The 17,334-nt window shown below is 40.7% G+C and overlaps 1 long non-coding RNA gene and 1 pseudogene across 1 annotated transcript; both read left to right on the forward strand.

The window, feature by feature from the left end:
- The first annotated feature begins 341 nt into the window (after positions 1–341).
- LOC131501159 (uncharacterized) lies at positions 342–8,947 on the forward strand. Its single transcript, XR_009256665.1, has 3 exons — positions 342–559; positions 663–904; positions 7,727–8,947. It is a non-coding gene; the product is annotated as an uncharacterized LOC131501159 (long non-coding RNA).
- Positions 8,948–10,501: 1,554 nt separating this feature from the next.
- Positions 10,502–10,993, forward strand: LOC131501158 (small ribosomal subunit protein eS17-like; annotated as a pseudogene).
- The last annotated feature ends 6,341 nt before the right edge of the window (positions 10,994–17,334 follow it).

Genomic DNA, 17,334 nt, shown 5'->3' on the forward strand with positions numbered 1-17,334 from the left:
GGAACGTGGTTTGATCTTGTACTTGGGAACATCATCTTGCCATATTAGAGCCAGAGGCATTAATCGTGGCTCCTCCTAGTCCATAATTTTGATGGTTGGCATTTCCTTCCCTGTTCCTGAATCCTACCCAAGCAAATAGCACTATAGCCTGGAGTTTATTCTCCCTTCTGGGAACTTTACTGCCTTGTATTGATAATTGGTTGTTTATTCATGTTTCATTTTCCTTAACTAGATTAAAGAAAAAACATTATTGGCATTTTCAGACAAATAGAAGTTAAAGGGATAGCACAATGAACTCCCATTTACCTATTGCCCAGTTTCAACCAGAATCAACATTTTACCTTTCTTTGATTTTAAGCTCCTTAATGGAGAGAACTATGACTCATAAATGTTTAAGGTAGCTACCAATCATAATTGGGGAGGGGGATGGTTATGTAAAAAATTTTTAAAGATGGAATGCTTCACTAATTTGTGTATCATCCCTGAGCAGGGGCCAAGGGCATGGTTATTTTTGACACCTCACTTTAGTGGTCAGGATCTGAAGTCAAAGCTGCTTTAGGTAATGTTTAGTTCTCCCACTTTCTCTTGGATCCATGCATTTTATTAAACAGAAACATACAGCCCTTTTGTCTTAAAAACTCTGCTTTTCACATTTCTCTTAGTTGTATGTGGGATCCACGTAAGTTTGCTACGCGCCTTCTTGGTTGATGTCAGATGTGAAAGGGAGAATCCAAGGGAGATCACTTGTGTCACAAGATTGCAAAGACAAGGAAGGAAGGAACCTCAGGATTCACACCTTACTGAGAAAGAATATTCTGGAGTCAGCCTAGATGCCAGTGCTGTATTCTTATGATGTCCAGTTTCGACCTCATGAAATCAAAAAACGTGAAATTCTGCAAGCAAGGTAGGCTGATCTATCTTCTTTGAAATTATTTTATGACTCAGGTAGCCAAAACTACTTTAGCAAGGAGGCCTTGACACTGGTAAATTTGGGAAAGGAGACTGTGTTTGTCATCTCTTCGGTATGGCTTTAGTGGTAGTCTTATTTGAGTGGTGACATCACTAAAGATATGTTGTTACCTGCTACTAATTCCCAAGAATAAAAATGACTTCTTAGGTGTTAAAATTGCAAGCCTTAACTTGTGAATCCCCTGGAAGCCTGCCCATTTTTTGCCCCAGAGCTAAATACGTATCAGAATTAGGAGGAGTACTAGTTAAAATGCAGATTCCTGGGTTCTCCACCACTCTGACTGAATCAGACTCTACAGGGTTTGGAATCTAGGAGTTTTCATTTAAAAATTTTTAAAAAATGTTTTTATTTATTTTTGAGACAGAGACAGAGCATTAGCAGGGGAGGGGCAGTGAGGGGGAGACACAGAATCTGAAGCTGGCTCCAGGCTCTGAGCTGTCAGCACAGAGCCCAATGTGGGGCTCGAACTCACGAAGTGTGAGATCATGACCTGAGCTGAAGTCAGACGCTTAAACGACTGAGCCATCCAGGGGCCCCAAGGAATCTTCATTTTAAAGAAAAGCCCCCCAGGTGAATCTAGTGCCTAGTCATAAAGTCTGGGAACAGCTGGCTTAGCCTCTCTGCCCCTGTGTAGTAATTAGCATATAGCAGGAGTGTATGCCTTTAATGTTTATTTATTTTTGAAAGAGAGAAAGACAAAGTGTGAGCAGGTGAGGGGCAGAGAGAGAGGGAGACACAGAATCTGAAGCAGGCTCCAGGCTCTGAGCTGTCAGCACAGAGCCCACTGTGGGGCTTGAACCCATGCACTGTGAGATCATGACCTGAGCCAAAGTCAGTTGCTTAACTGACTGACTTACCCAGGTGCTCCAGGAGTATATGCCTTTAAATTTTTACTGTTTACACACAAAACACAAGGAGAGAAAACTTGCTGTCACTTAAAAAATTTATTATTTTTTACTTTAAAGAGAGAGAGGGCACAAACAGTGGAAAAGGGCAGAGGGAGAGAAAGAGAGAATCTCAAGCAGGCTCCATGCTCAGCACAGCCCACTGTGGGGCTCGTGGGGCTTGATCCCATGACCTGGGATCATGATCTGAGCTGAAATCAAGAGTTGGACGCTCAATCGACTGAGCCACCCACACGCCCCTTGAGGTCATTTTATTTTATTTTATTTTTTTATTATTATTTTTTTTTTATTTATTTTTGGGACAGAGAGAGACAGAGCATGAACGGGGGAGGGGCAGAGAGAGAGGGAGACACAGAATCGGAAACAGGCTCCAGGCTCCGAGCCATCAGCCCAGAGCCCGACGCGGGGCTCGAACTCACGGACTGCGAGATCGTGACCTGGCTGAAGTCGGACGTTTAACCGACTGCGCCACCCAGGCGCCCCTTGAGGTCATTTTAAACTCAGAAATTACAATCCTTTTGCTTTTACTGAATTCCTAGATTGTTAGATTCTCCTTGTTTAATTGTATTTATCTGTTCTTCCCTACCCATTGCTGCCCTTCTATCTCTTGATGTGGAGATTTCACAGATGTCTGGGGATTCAAGTACCAAACTTAGACCCCTGGTTACTTTCCCTTCCTTTCCTGCCCTCCATCCTTCAACATTTCTGGTTTTTGTGTTTGTTTGATTTTCATTTAGTTTCAAAATATCTCCACATTTAGAAAGCTCTGAGGTAAGAACTAGAGTTACTACCTATGTTTCTATATCAAGTTTATAATTAATGTTACTCTTTCCACCTGTAAAACATTCTGGGCCAGGAGGCAGGACTACATTGATTGCAATACGTTCTGGTCTATAAGCTGCTATAATTAGGGTTACTACACAAACCGAGATAATTTTGAGAGTAAAAGGGAGAAGTATACATGTTTATATAATTTTGAGAGAGAGAGTGAGCACGTGAGCAGGGGAGGGGCAGAGAGACCAGGAGAGAGAGAATCCCAAGCAGGCTCAGCACTGTCAGCACAGAGCCCGACACAGGGCTTGAACCCACGGACTGAGATCATGAACTGTGCCCAAATCAAGAATCAGATGCTTACTGACTGAGCCACCCAGCTGCCCCAGGGAGAACTATTAGTAAGTAAACCAGGACAAAATAAATCTGGGACCATATGACCAGCAATTTCACTCTTAGACATATACTGAAGACAAATGAAAACATGTCCACAGACAGACTTGTGTGTGAATGTCCACAGCAGCATTAGTCATAATAGCCAAAAAGTGAAAACAACTCAAATATCCTTTAACTGGTGAATGAATAAATACAGGGTATGTCCATACACTAGAGCAATAAAAAAATAACAAAATACTGATACTACATGTATACAACATGGATGAACCTTGTGTAGGTAGAACACTAGTTTCTGGAATCTGAATACATTACATGGCAAAAGTGATTTTACAAATGTGATTAACTTAGGGATCTTGAGATGAGCTTATCATAGTGGACCCAATGCAATCACATGGGTATTTATAACAGGGCAATGGAAGCAAAGGTCAGAGTGAGAGTGGTGCTAAGAACCAAGGAATGCAGGTGGCCTCTACAAGCTGGACACACAAGGAATGGTTTCACCCCCAGAGTGTCCAGAAGGACAGCTTTGCTGATACTTGGATTTTAGCCCCACTAAGACCCATTTTGGACTTTTGGCCTCTAGTACTTCAAGATAATTTGCACTGTTTCAAGCCACTAAGTGTGTGGCAATTTGCAGCAATTAGAAACTAGTATAAACCTCAAAAACATACTAAATGAGGGGTGTCTGGGTGGCTCAGTTGGTTAAGCGTCTGCCTCTTGATTTCAGCTCAGGTCATGATCTCACGGTTTGTGAGATCCAGCCCTGTGTCCAGCTCTACACTGGTAGTGTGGAGCCTGCTTGGAATTCTTTCTGTCCCTCCCTCTTTACCCCTTCCCTGCTCATGCATTCTCTCTAAATAAATTAAATAGATAAACATTTTAAAAAGCCATACTAAATGAAAGAAATCTGGCATACAAGATATTTATATGAAATGTCCAGAGAAGAGAAATCTATAGAGGCAGAAAGTCCTAGGGGTTGCCTAGGACTGGGGGTGGGAACAGGGATTTTATCAGTGAGATCTTATTAGTGTGATGAGAACAGCAAAGTGTTCTAGAACTGGATTGTAGTGATGGCTGAATTGACTAAGAATCATTAATTAGTACACTTAAAAGAAGTGAATTACAGGATATGTGAATTACAACTAAAAAGTGGGCAGATAGTCACCCTAACAATAAGACAATGGTTCATCACAATCTCCCAGAAAACCTGTTAAAAAGATGCCTTGGTCCCACTCCTCTAGATGCTTATTCGTTGGGTTTGAGAAGGCCAGGGCACCTGCATGTTTAATAAGATCCCTAGATACAGCCTGATGCATACCATGGAATATTTCTCAACATGTGATTCGTATCATCTGCATCATAATCACCCCAGGTGCTTTGAGAAGCACAGAGGCCTGGTCCCAGTGCGGTTTTACTGAATTGGAATCTTTGGGAGTGGGGTCCATTATCTGCTGTTTTAATGAATTTGGTAACTGGTGCTCTCTGCAGCCAGCAATGTCCTTGTTTTTATCTTGTAGTAAACTTCCAAATGCTGTCCCACATGATAGAGACTTTGCTGATGTATTTGTCCCTCAGAAGTCAGAGGTTTCTTTTTTTTCTCCCTGTTGTGTGAGCTGGGATAAAAATTATAGAGATGTTGCTCAATGATCTAAGCTCAAAACATGTGTTTGTCCTGTTAAGTCTCCCATACATCTGAAGGGCTATTTGTACACCGCTGTCCTTGCTTTAGAAGATAACTCATTAGGGAGCTTCTTTAAAAGTGATTATTTAATGTCCAAGGAACACTTTTTAAGAACTTTTTTCAATGCTTATTTATTTTTGAGAGAGAGAGAGACAACGTGAGCGGGGGAGGGGCAGAGAGAGAGGGAGACACAGAATGTGAAGCAGGCTCCAGGCTCTGAGCTGTCAGCACACACCCCGATGCAGGCTTGACCTCATGAACCCTGAGATCATGACCTGAGCCGAAGTCAGACCCTCAACCGACTTGAGCCACCAGGGTGGCTGCAGATTGGTTGCACAACAATATGAATACACTTAACACTACTGAATTCTACACTTAGAAATGGTTAAGATGGTATATTTATGTTACGTGTTTTTTCTTTTACCACAATGAGGATAAGATAACACAATTCTTTTCTAGCACAGTGTTTTCACCATATGCACGTCAAAGCTAAGTTAAAAAAAACCCCTGGGATCCTTGCATTCTAGAAGGAACAATCCTTGAAAAAAAATCAGAATTAACTTCTTACTGAAAATATGCACAGAACTCATACTTTTGATTCACAAGGATGAGGTGAGAAACCACTTTATGTTCATTTAAATATTATTTTTTGATTAGTTGTATTTTTAAAATATTTATTTACTTTTAACATTTATTTTTGAGAGAGAGAGAGAGAGAGAGGGAGAGAGAGGGAGGGAGAGAGAGGAGAGAGAGAGAGAGAGAGAGAGAGAGAGAGAGAGAGAGAGAGAGAGAATCCCAAGCAGGCTCCACAATTTCAGTGCAGAACCTAATGCAGAGCTCAAACTCACGAACCATGAACCATGAGATCATGACCTGAGCCAAAATCAAGAGTTGGACGTTTAACTGACTGAGCTCCCCAGGTACCCCATTTTTAAAATATTTAAACAAAAACACTTGATCCCTTTAAGTGGAGAAACAGCCTAAGAGAGTGACCCTAAGTGTGAAAGAGTGAAGGCACAGATGGGGTATTCATTTGCCAGAAGATTTTAGAGCTAATCAAAGAGAAATATTGCTCTGATACAGAGCAAGAGTGGTCAAGAGCAGCCAAAGAGGGTTGAGAATGATTCCCAAGTGGGTGTTGAAATTAGAATTTAGAGAACTTAAAGAAATATAATTGTATTGAAATTATTAAGCAAATGTTAACTATTGGAAATTAATATATTTTTAAACATTTTTAAAGTTTATGTATTTTGAGATAGAGAAAGAGAGAGTCGGGAGGGGCAGAAAGAGAGGGAGAGAGAGAGAGAGAGAGAGAGAGAATCCCAAGCAGGCTCTGCATTGTCAGCACAGAGCCTGATGTGGGGCTCAAACTCACGAACTCTGAGACCATGACCTGAGCCGAAGTCGGATGCTCAACTAACTGAGCCACCCAGATGCCCTGAAATAAATATTTTCTAAGTTGAAAATAGTTTGGAGATGGATAGTTATGTGTGATACACATTACAAGTGTATGAATTGTACACACATTATGAATGTATTGATACTACTGAATTGTACACTTAAAATGGTTAAGACAGTATATTTTATGATATGTGTATCTTGCCATCATAAAATAACCTGGAAAAAGTATCAGTAGCAGAAAAATTAATTTTGCTTAAAAAATATTCATTAATGGTATACCAACCATGCTTGAAGCAGTATACTATATAATGTGAAGTGTGGAAAGATGAGTAAGACTTTATATTTTAGTGGGACAGACAGAAATAACCAAGAGAATTAGGAGGTTTAAGAGAAGAGAAATTTAACTTTACAGTTTTAATATTTGCCACTTAAATCCACCTGGATATTTTGTCATCACTTTAAAGCCAGGGATCTATACCATCAAAGAAAAAAATCAGACTAGAGCATTAAGTACACATGAAGTAAGACTGGCTAGCACAAACAGAAAGTATGTGACCCCAGGGCACTACATTAGAGGAAGTAGTTCATACTTGAAAATATAATGTGAATTAAAACAAAAAGGAAAATATAAAGTGAATAAGGATGGCAATAAAAATGCTTTTAAAAGACATATTCCTTTTTTTAAAAGCTAGTTAAGTAGAGTAAAATGACTACACTTACTCTTTTATTTTTATCCTTATCTGTTATTTAATTCTGCAAAATCTGGCTCTTATCCCTGCCAGTGTATTAAACGTCCTCTCAGATATTAGTAAGGACCAACTGATAGTCTAACATGAGACTACCAAATTAAATTTGGCACAACTAACAACAAATTCCCATTAAATGTTTGCTGTAGGTATTATATGCTTGGTGTTAAAAAATAAATGCTCTTCTGGTAAGTCTCTTCTAACGTTTTTTTTTTTTTTTTTTTTTTTTTATTTATTTTTGGGACAGAGAGAGACATAGCATGAACGGGGGAGGGGCAGAGAGAGGGAGACACAGAATCGGAAACAGGCTCCAGGCTCTGAGCCATCAGCCCAGAGCCTGACGCGGGGCTCGAACTCACGGACCGCGAGATCGTGACCTGGCTGAAGTCGGACGCTTAACCGACTGCGCCACCCAGGCGCCCCCTGGTAAGTCTCTTCTAATGACTTTTGATTGTACTTGGAATAAAATCCAAACTCTTATCAAGGCCTAAAATGCCTCTGCACACCTTTCCAATGTTCCTTTTGCTTCAGCCCTAGATGTCAGATGATCTAATCACATCAATCTTTTTTTCCAGCCTCAGGGGCTGAACAAGTGTTATTCTCTCCAGCTGGAAGGTACTCCTGAGCCTGAGCTCTGCTAGCTGGCTGGTATCTTCTTACCTTTTACCTCTCAGTTTAAATGTCACTTTTCCAGAGTCATTTTTTGATAGTCTTCCTCACAGCACAATGGTTTCTCCCTGTTCATAGCACTTATCTTAACTATTAACAGAGAATAATTAGTAATCACAATTGCTAGTATTAGTTACTAGAAGGTACTAGTAATAATAGCTTGTGTATCCACTTCTGTCTTCACTAGAATGACAGCCGTGAGATATGCTTGTTTTGTTCATCACTGAATGAGGACATTCATCCCTGAATACCTACTGTGTCTCCTGGAACATAGCAGATACTCAACCAGTATGTGGAATGAATGAAATTAATTCAAGCCACTGAACGTATTATTGTAAACCAGACTATGAGAAGAAAAGAATAAGGACGTTGGAATCTTGAGAAGGTAGCTATTTCTGCTAGACCTCCATTTAGGCAGATGAAGTACCAAACTCATCCTCCTTAATAAGTTGGCAGTAACTGCTTAGGAGCATTGAACATTTTTCAATAGCTGATCTAGACAGCTGTTAATGTCACATCTTCCAACCACTTGTCTGGAGTTTCATGAAATTCACAGATGATCCCCCTGCTATAACTTTGGTGCCATGTTCACTCATTTAACCCAGCAATCACAAAATTTCAGGCAGATTCAAAGCAGTCCCTCCTCAGAAAAAATATTGGTTCTCTGACCTAACCTACCGAAAATCATGTGGGCTCGTAACTAAATCACACCAAACTTGTAAATTCTGGTCTTGGCAGAGATACTGTGAGAGTAAGTATGTTGATTCATGAAGCAGTTAAATTCCAATGAGCAATTCCAGATCTGATAATTAAATTCTTATTATAACCTTGGGAACATTTTAAATTAAGTTCCCTCACCTGAAGTGGCAACGAATCATTGCTATGTTCAAAGTCCTGGTCAAATATAACAGCGGCCATTACACAATCAAAATCCTTATAATATTTAACGTATTAAAAAAAATTTCCTCTGAAGTAAAGCCATGAACTATGAAGGGAGAAAATCTAAGCAGTAAGCTTTCAACATAAAGGCAATAGTATCTGATGCTCTATCTGAGGGAATGAGACATATCAGACAACTTTATAGAGACAAATTTGTTAAACCTGCCAAAGATGGCAAAACTTCAGTTTCCTGATTCTCTGTAAAATTCCTCACTTGTAGAGTCAACTTTCACTTGGAGAATTTCAACTGCAGTCTACAGTTAAGCTCATCCACTGTTGGCCCCACTACCATAGACAAGAAGATGTAAAATCTAAGTAAGGATCTGTACCAATAATTTAATTAAAATTCCTCATTTTATGGGTCATACCCTAATTCATAATTTTTTTACTCATGCGGTAACTAATTTCCTCTTGGGTTGCTTAAAATTATGAGGGCCAAGTGTAAATTACACTGAAAATTACTTAAACTAATTGCCATATAGAATGTAACTGTTAATAATTTCTTACTTTTAATACTATTTAATAAAATCTATTGTGGCATTTTAGTAAGATTTTTTACTACTTCATTGTTGGAAAGGATATAAACCAATTCCCAGTTTCTTTGGATACTGGTATTAAGGAAGTAAGAAGGTGGACTCTGGAGGGACTGACTTGCAATTGTGAGAACATCTATATGCTTTATAGAACGAGAATTTCAAAATACCAAGAGAATGACAGTAAACAGCTGTTCGAGTATGAATTCCATGATTAGAAGAATCCATTGTTGCTTCTGAAACAAAACGAAAGACACAAGAACATAGTGTTTAATGTCACATCAAGGTTTTATTCCTTCCTCTCTCACTCCTTAATACCCAGTGCTCCATGTACTAAAAAGTATCAGTATCTTCTTGTCAAAAGTTGTCTCTTTCTTATTTAGTCACTCCACACTCCAATTAGCTATTCCCCCTAAGATGCTTTCTGCTGACCAATGGGGAAGTATTTAGAAACTACTTTGGCAAAAGACTTAATTATCAAACTTTTTGGGGTTGGTATGTTGTATCCATTCTCCAGCCCATTTTTCCCAACTAGTCCAATTTCTGTGAAAGCTGGATCCTGTCTCATCAGACTTCTTTTTGGTTTTAATTATCAGTATTTGTGTCTATGTGAATATTGCATTATTCAGTATTTGTGCTTCCTGAAACCTGTCACATCTGATCGAATGTTTGCCTTGACTTCCTCTTATTAGTGGTGGTCTTCCTTTTCTGACCTTTAACCAATGTGGGTTTCTGGACTTAAAAATATATATGCCAATCACCCACCTTCTTAAGGAAAATACTAATAACTCTCTAACTCTAGTATGTGATTGATTTTTGATGATCCAAATGCTCATTTTGAATCTATGATCCTGGAATAGAGAGTATCAGTTACCATAACATAGGTACTCATCAGGTATTAGGTTCCCCGCCCTGCCGCTTATTTTTTCAGATGAGTATACTCACTTTTTCTTTAAGTTTACTTATTTATTGAGAGAGAGAGAGAGAGAGAGAGAGAGAGAGAGAGAGAATTCCAAGCAGGCTCCATGCTGTCAGTGCAGAGCCCTAAGCAGAACTTGATCCCACAAACCATGAGATCATGACCTGAGCCAAAATCAAGAGTTGGATGTTGAACTGACTGAAATCAAGAGTTGGATGTTAATTGAGCCAGACAGGCACCCCTGAATATATTTACTTTTAAAGCAAAATTCTCCCAAAGAAGAAGTGTAATCTTCTCACACACCACTGCCATTCTTCTATTTGAAGGGGCAATTCACCACTGGTAAAGACTAAAGAGGAGAAATGTAGAATACCCAACAACATGTTCACTGGGGTCAAATATCAGAAATGCCATACTCCTATTTTTATATCACTTTTTCATACACGTATTATTCCATACACAGGTAACAAGAATATAACTTAAAAAAATAGCTTCCCCATCTCGAAGAGTAGAAAAATATCTAACACACAGTTTATTGAATGAATAATCCTCCTGCCTAAAAAAGAAAAAAAAAAAACAAACCACAGCTGTTTTACTATACCCGCCAACATGGGCCACGTCCGCACCAAGACCGTGAAGAAGGCGGCCCGGGTCATCATTGAGAAGTACTACATGCACCTGGGCAACGATTTCCACACCAAGAAGCATGTGTGTGAGGAGATCGCCATTATTCCCAGCAAGAAGCTCCGTAACAAGATTGCAGGCTATGTTACACATCTGATGAAGCAGATCCAGAGAAGCCCGGTGAGAGGCATCTCCATCAAGCTGCAGGAGGAGGAGAGAGAAAGGAGGGATAGTTATGTACCCGAGGTCTCAGCCCTCTGGATCAGGAGATCATTGAAGTAGATCCTGACACTAAGGAAATGTTGAAACTTTTCGACTTTGGCAGTCTGTCCAACCTGCAGGTCACCTAGCCTACAGTTGGCATGAATTTCAAAACACCACGTGGAGCCATTTGAATCTTTGCTGTGCTGTAATACCTTCAATAAACCTTGGACAGTAACCTTAAAAAAAAAAAAAAACAGCCAAATCCTATTTTTATATTCATACTTCGGGGTACCTTTCTTACAAAACCTGTACAAGAAAATCTGATGTATTCTCATGAAAGGCAGCATCAGAAGAAATGTCATCTTTCCGCATGTTGCAGGAAATTAACTGGGTATGCAGTAAAGAGAAATTGCAAAATTTCCAGTGATTCCATGGGCTTGAGTTATAACTCTAGTTAATCACATCAACTAGTGAGTCGGAACTATTTACCTCTACAAACTTGGGTACATTAGATTTCCAAGACTGGCCTATGCTTAGTTACTCTCTCTTACCATCTTATTTCCTTTATGGCATTTATCAATCTGTAAGTATCTTGTTTGTTTATTATCTTTGTTACTAAAACATAAACCAGGAAGGGACACCTCTTCTGTGGAGTTCTTTACTCTGTGTTCAGTGTTTAGCAGTGCCTGGCATAGAGTCTGTGTTCAATATTTTGAAAAAAATGAATGAATTTCTTCCTAACACACACTCTACCATCATTTTTTTTTTCTGCTACGAGATATGCAACTTTTGTATCTTTTATATCTATTTGTCAAAGACTAAACTCTAGGCAGGAGGATCTCTCTCTCTCTTTTTAAATCTCAGTATCTCTAGAATCAGCGAAGTGTCCAAAGAGAGTACTTACTCAATAAGATTTTGTTGGGTTGGCTAAGGTAAAGATTTGAATATACCCACCATTCAATGTAGTATTGGTGGTGGTGGTGGAAGGGCAGAACCTTTTATAGCTACAGTGACCACTGTATCCTGGATTCCCTGGGATAGCCCTGGTCTCTCTAGCTCTCGTTCTGACATTTAACAGTGTAGTTGGAGTGACATTTTGAGGCTTACTAACAAAACCATGGGCCATGAGAAAGCCGTTAAGGCACAAGATTTTGCTGATAAAATCTTTCCAAATTCACTTTCCCAACCTCCTTAACTCTGTTAATGGTTCCCCAAGTTCAGATCCATGTAGCTGTTCTTCTATCATTTACTCCCCATAGACTGCCACCAAGTTTTGCCACTCCTTTCTTTAAAAATGGTTTCTTGTATTTATGCTACCTTCTCCATTACTACAACTTCACCTTCATATATGATAACAATATTGTGAAAATACATGTGCAATTATAGCAAAGGTTACATAATAGGCTGGGCTAGGTACAGTCTTCCAAAATATATTTTATTCTTGAAAGTCATCATTTTTCCCTGGGAAACTTTTTCAAACATGTGGGGTTTTTGTTTTGTTTTGTTTTTTGATACCACAGACCACCATTTTGTGTTTTTCTTTTAATTTTTTAGTGAAAGGCTCTGAGTACTGTGAGTTGTGTAAAATCCTATTTTTTCATTCCCCTTCTTGGCTCTTCATCCAGGCATGCTTTACCTTCTCTCTACTCTTTAATGTTCCACCACTACCTATCTACAGAAACAAAAATCAAGGGGTGTTTGGGTGGCTCAGTTGGTTAAGTGTCTGACTTTGGCTCAGGTCATGATCTCACGGTTTGTGAGTTCAAGCCCCAAGTGGGGCTCTCTGCTGTCAGCATGGCTCCCCTGCTCTCTCTCGCTCTCTCAAAAAATAATAAATAAACATTACAAAAAAAGTCTCAAAAACAAAAAACAAAACCCTAGCAAAGTTTCTCTTCTGGTGAGGGAGTTAAATCTCAGGTCAGGGTTGGGATAACAATGGCCTGATTGAATTGACTTATGAATGGCTTAAGCTTTCCAAATTTGTGTTTCAAAAAAAAGGTGCCCAGGGGCACCTGGGTGACGCAGTTGGCTCAGGTCATGATCTTGAAGTCCCCTAAATTTGAGCCTTGCATTAGGCTCTGTGCAGACAGCTCTGAGCCTGAAGCCTGCTTTGGATTCTGTGTCTCTCTCGCTCTCTGCCTCTCTCTCTCTCTCAAAAATAAACAAACATTAAAAAAAATTTTTTTTAAAGGTGTCTGTAATTTAAATGAATCTTTTACTAAAGTAAAAACACCAAAAAATAACCTTAGAAATTAATAAAAAGCTACCCAATTATAGTGCTGAAGAACTATAATTTGGGCAGTATCCTGGGCATCTTCTCAAAACAGTGCCAGTATTTACATATCTTTATCCTGTCTTCATAGTTGCTGTGGGGTCTCTAAAGGAAAGAGTCAGTGGGTAGAGGATCAATCTGGTTTGTCCATAGGGTGGATGTAAGTCACCTGTGCTTATTTAACCAACTTGGGAGGAAGGCAGACGGAAGCCAGAAAACTAATGGACAAACTGTGTCAACAGAATACTGGTTTTAAATAGGAGGGAGGTTGGAAGAACCAATTATTTTTGTTTTAGTTTTAAATTCTCCTACAGATTAAAATATGTCTATTTTAATATACCACGTCCTCCCCACCCTTGCACATCATCTGACCTTCCTGAGAATCACTTTAGTAGTGCAATTCTGAAGTGTATCATGCATTTGAAAAATGTTGGGGTGGGAAAAAAAGGGTAACCATTTCAGTGAAGGCTTGTGTAACTTTGGAACACTCCCCAGGAAATTAAAATATACACCAGATAATGAAGAGCAACATCTGGAATGTTAAAACAACAACAACAACAACAAAGTTGACCTGTCAGCTCAAAGCCCTTTTGCCTAATGGCTGGATTTCTCAGTGGTGGGCTATATGTATATTGTAGAATGTTCAGCAGCATCCCTGGCTTCTATTCTTCAGATGCCAGTAGCACCCACATTCTCAGCTGTGACAACCAAAAGTGTCTCTAGATATTGCCAAATATCCTTCCAGGACAAAATCGGACCTGGTTGAGAACCACAGCCTTATGGGAACAGCAATTCCTTTCTTTTGAGAGGCAGTATGTTCTTAACCCCTATAAGAATTTAAGAGACTAGCTCTGAAGCCAGATAAGCTGAGTTCAAATCCAAGTATACCATTTTAAAAAATCTGTGTTATTGTGGGTAAGTTACCTAACCTATCTTTGCCTCTGTTTTCTCATCTGTAAAGTGGGAATAAAAACAGTACCTATTTAACTAGTTTATTGGTTGAGTTTATACTCAGATAGTACTTAATAAAGTACTTACATTTTAAGTGCTCAAAATTAACAAGTATTATTAGGGAATTATGGTTCTGCTGGCTTATATGACATATGCAAATTAGAAAAAAGACACTCCATGCCACAATTTATAAAACTGTATGTGGTAGCCCTTGGAGAACTGATTTTTTCTCACCCTAGACATGGGATCCTTTTTTGTTTTTATTTTTTTAATGTTACTTATTTTTGAGAGAGAGAGAGAGAGAGAGACAGAGCACGAGTGGGGGTAGGGCAGAGAGAGGGAGACATAGAATCTGAAGCAGGCTGTAGGCTCTGAGCTCCAGCACAGAGCCTGACATGGGGCTCAGACTCACGGACCATGAGATCATGACCTGAGCCAGAGTCAGATGCTTAACTGACAGCCACCCAGGCACCCCTAGACATGAGATCTAAATGGAAGTTGAGGGGCACCTGGGTGGCTCAATCAGTTAAGTGTCCAACTCTTGATTTTGGTTCAGGTCATGATCTCATGGTTCCTCACATTGAGCCCCAAGTTGGGCTCTGAACTGACAGCATGGAATCTGCTTGGGCTTCTCTCTCTCCCCCTCTCTTTCTGCTCCCTTACCCCCTGACCCCATCTCTCAAAATAAAGAAACATAAAAAAAAAATAAATGGAAATTGAGATCTTTTTTTTTTTGTGCATCAAAATGATAGGCATACAAGATCTTGGCAAATCAGTTTGAATCCTTCAAGGCATTTTCTAATTTGAGTGAGGTAAAGTTCTCTCTGATGATAAAATGTAATGAGGTGAGTCTGTAAGCCAGCAGTGGCAATATCCCATTGTGGGAGAAAAGACTAATGTAGCAGAAAAAGTTAAATTGACATGCAGAGAGCCCTTGAGAAAGGCTGGCCATGCTTTTAGTGCACAAAACCCTCACTGCCACCCTAGTTCTTGAAGATTGGTTGTACGATTCTGGTGGTACATCCTTTGACATCTGGATCCTTTATTTTGGCTGTGCATAAAGACCACCTGGCTAATATAGTTTCTGAGATCCCACTGCTGATCTCATGAAGGATAAGCTCCTGGGGTGGGATTTGGTTAGGTTTATTAAAAGATAATGCTCTAGGCAAGTCTGTCAACTAAAGGTTCTAAAGATGTGTGAAGATAATAGAGTGGGCATAATGGGTTTAAATGCTTTCATGTAACAGGTCTGTCCATTTAAAAAATGGCTTTCTTCCATTCTGCATTCAGTGCAAACATTTGTTAAATGTCTACAATGTGCCAGACACGTGCTAGGTTCTAGAAGTACAAAGACAATAAGGTCTCTGAAATAGATGTTTTATTCTCTATTTGATACTTAAGAAGATGATTAGTTCCTAAACTATTAAAATTCTATGTTCCGAAACCAAAAATTATGACCTCTGTTAAAACTGTTGGTTTTCAAAAAGCATTTAAAAAAACCAAAGGCTGCCAGATTCCTTAAAGTCTTAAACCATTTTAAAATTCCATTTTAGGGGCAGCTGAGTGGCTCAGTCAGTTAAGCATCCCACTCTTGATTTCAGCTCAGGTCATGATCTCCAGGTCATGGGATGGGGCCCCACAATGGGCTCCATGCTGAGTGTGGAGCCTGTGTGGGATTCTGTCTCCCTCTCTCTCTCTGTCCCTTCCCCCCCATTAACATTTTTTAAAATTCCATTTTAAATATAAGCTGTTTAAAATAAAATTACACACAAACTATATTTTAACACTGAAACAACACATACACAGGACAGTTTCAAGTAGAAATCAAATTAGATGATTCACAGTGACTTCAGTCCTGTACTGGGTAAAGAGAAAAAGTCCTTTCAAATTTTTCTCAGAATTTCCGGAATCAACCTAAGTTTTCCAGAACTTTACAAAGCCAGGGCACACTTTTATCCATCACTTTGGACGTCAGGCCTTCAGCAAGGTGGGGTCGGGGGCCCCGTGTGCACCAGATTTGACGGGTGGGAAGGAGCTGCATGCAACGAGCTTGCGGGCGCTCGCGGGACGGCTCCGAGTCTCCGTGGCGGCTGGCACCACAGCTGCCTCACCCACGGAACTTGGCGAGGGGCTCGCGCCTCCCTCCGTCCCACAACCGTCACCACCCCAGAGCGGCGCATGACACTCCCGGCCAGCAGCGCCCCAGCCAATGGGGATACTCACCCAAGACACCTCGCTCCCAGGGCTTTCTCCGAAACCGCCATGCTTGCGGCCCTCCCCTGACCCACCTGCGCGTGCGCCGCGCTCCTTCATTCTCAGCAGGTGTATCCCCACACCCTGAACCCCCTGCGCGTGCATCCCCACTCCTTGACCCCTCAGCGCGTGCACCGCGCTCCGTCAGCCTCAGCAGGTGTATCCCCACACCTTGAACCCTCAGCGCGTGCATCCCCACTCCCTGATCCTCCGGCGCGTGCGCCCCGCCCCCTTAGTCCCAGCGCGTGTATCCCCACACCCTGACACCCTCTACGCGGGCGCTCCCCCCTTCTCCGCGTTTGGCCGGCTTCTTCAGGCCCGGGTTTTGAGGTCCGACCGCCCTCAGCCCCTCCAGGTGCGTGCAGACCTCTCAGCCTTTATCCTCCATAACCCCACTTCCCCCAGCTTTCCTTCAGCTAGTCCTATTCCTATCCTTGCACCCTACATCCTGGGTCTCCTGTTTTTGTCCGCCTTTCTTACTTGTTCTCTATTTCTTTCCTGAGTTTTTCGTTCGTTTTATCTTTTAAAGTTTATTTTTGAGAGAGAGAGATCATAAACGCGTGTGAGAGAGGGGGAGGGGCAGAGGGAGCAGAGGACTGAGGATCCGAAGCAGGCTCTGTACTGAAGCAGAGAGCCTGAAGCGGTGCTGGAACTCACCAATGAACAGCGAGATCATGACCTGAGTGGAAGTGGGGTGCTCAACAAAGTGAGCCACCCAGGCACCCCCGTGTTATTTCCTGCAACAGGTCTCCTTCTCATCCGGCCTTCCTGTGCCATGCCTTCTTTATCCCTTTACACTGGTTAGCTCTTAAGTTTATTACCTATATATGCTTCGGCGATTGAATATGTTTTGTGTGTCTGTTTTCATCTCTAACTTAAATCTTTAGTCTTTGGATTTTGGAGGACATGGTGCTTCTCCTCCCTAAAATGAATGGAATAGAAATAAACCTCCAACAAAAGAGGAAAACAAAAGGCAAGGGTCATGAGTGGGTTAACAATATAAAAGATTTCAAGTTAGAAAGCAGATGGAAGTGTGTTGACAAATGAAAGCAAGAGAATTTGTCACCAAGCGAGCAAGAGGGGATACACTAGATCTAGGT

This window comes from Neofelis nebulosa, chromosome 18, assembly GCF_028018385.1.
Source record: "Neofelis nebulosa isolate mNeoNeb1 chromosome 18, mNeoNeb1.pri, whole genome shotgun sequence".
In the NCBI taxonomy this organism is placed as follows: domain Eukaryota; kingdom Metazoa; phylum Chordata; class Mammalia; order Carnivora; family Felidae; genus Neofelis; species Neofelis nebulosa.